The sequence below is a fragment of the Pseudophryne corroboree genome, chromosome 1 (assembly GCF_028390025.1).
Source record: "Pseudophryne corroboree isolate aPseCor3 chromosome 1, aPseCor3.hap2, whole genome shotgun sequence".
Lineage (NCBI taxonomy): Eukaryota > Metazoa > Chordata > Amphibia > Anura > Myobatrachidae > Pseudophryne > Pseudophryne corroboree.
The window spans coordinates 248652090-248653798 of record NC_086444.1 but is presented as its reverse complement, the minus strand read 5'-3'; the positions used below and the strand labels follow the sequence as shown (position 1 = coordinate 248653798).

The 1709-nt window shown below is 44.5% G+C and overlaps 2 pseudogenes; both read right to left on the bottom strand.

Moving 5' to 3' along the window:
- Positions 1-1332: 1332 nt before the first annotated feature.
- Positions 1333-1450, bottom strand: LOC134944199 (5S ribosomal RNA; annotated as a pseudogene).
- A 141-nt stretch (positions 1451-1591) lies between these two features.
- Positions 1592-1709, bottom strand: LOC134932981 (5S ribosomal RNA; annotated as a pseudogene).

Below are 1709 nucleotides of genomic sequence, written 5' to 3'. Positions count from 1 at the left end.
GATTTAAGGTGTATTACATGTAGTAAAAAAAAAATAAAAAAAAACATTTATTTTTTGGAAGTAGTTTTTTGGAAGTAGTTTCCAAACTGGGGGCCCTGACACTCTGGGGTACCTCGGGAAAGGGAGGGGGGGGGGTTAGGGGGACCTTGCAGTAGTGCCATAGTTTGGTGGTCCAGGACCAATTCGAATTATTTAGACTTAAATTGGCAAAACCAGTCCCTCACCACATAACTGAACCTAAGGATGACATATTATAAACTCAATTGACTTCATTTTATATTTTTTCCTGAATTTCTCAATAAGAAACTTTGGCCCAGGGGTGCCGTGAAACTAATTCTGATACTCTAGTGCAGGGGTGTCACACCCGGGGGCCGTGGTCCGCATGCCTCCCCTACCGCATCCTTTTGCGGCCCACTGACATGGGTCCTTTAGCGGCCCAACCACCTTGATATCAGTGAGGGTAGGAGAGTGCAGCACGTGCTATTCCTGCTCCTCAGTCCGGTCTCCGGTGGAAGCACGGGTATCTTAAATCAGGCGCCAGTTCGTGAGCCAATCAGAGATCATGGACCGGCAGCCAATCAGGAGCTGTGCCAGAGTCTTTGCTTTGTATGTGCGGCGCCATCTTCCCGAAGAGATCACTGGGAAGATGGCGCCCCTTCCACTGGCTACAGCAAGGGCATACTGGGGAGGGGTAGGAAACTGGGGCCCCTACCGGGCCCCTCCACCAAAGCACGTCTTTCGGAGTTTTTGAGGCATTTTTATAACAACATGGTGATGACACTGTAGCACAGAGATTTTCAACCTTTTACAACTCGCTGCTGACTTAACAAGATTTAAGTATTGCCAAGGCACGCTCAAATATAATGGTGATGCATGGTGCAGTTGCGTGTCCTAGGATGTCATGTCGCAGCTTCTCCATAGGTAACAATTGAAAAGAGAAAGAAAAAAAAAACCTTGTTTGGGAGCACTCATTAGTTATCATAAATATGTGTGTGATTAGAGATGTGAAAATAAAGTAAAACTTAACCTTTATTGTTTCTTGAATAAAAAATAATGATAATTTAAAAGTCGTGTCTAATGACTGTTGTTCTTTATGTGTAATTCTTGTTTACCCTTTTTAACAAATAAGGTACAAGAAGTTTAAAAAGGGGAAAATATCAGGAGGTTGATCGAGGATACCAGCTGATCGCTTAAATTTGAGGGTAGCCTAAAATTCACTGTGTATGCCTGTCAATGTAAAGTGATGGAGGATTCAAAATGTTATTCAAATTGAGCTCAAGGTAAATGCAGAGAAAATTGTGGAAGTGGTTAAGGTCTCCTTAGAGAAAAAGGGGCCCACTGTACCTGGTATTCTCAGGAGGTTTCCCTTCCTAGTACTGACCAGGCCAATTCTGCTTAGCTTCCGAGATCGGACAAGATTGGGCGTATTCAGGGTGGTATGACCGTGGGCCGTTTGATGGAGAAGAGGAAAGAGAGTGGCCACTTCTATTATCTGTACTTTACATAAATCGGGACCACGAATAGCCTGAAACAGTAATTCCAGAAGAGGGAGTGTATGGTAAATTTAAGAGGGAATATTTCTTAGAAAAAGGGCCCACTGCACCTGGTATTCTCAGGAGGTTTCCCTTCCTAGTACTGACCAGGCCATACCTGCTTAGCTTCCGAGATCGGACAAGATCGGGCGTATTCAGGATAGTATGGCCGTGGGC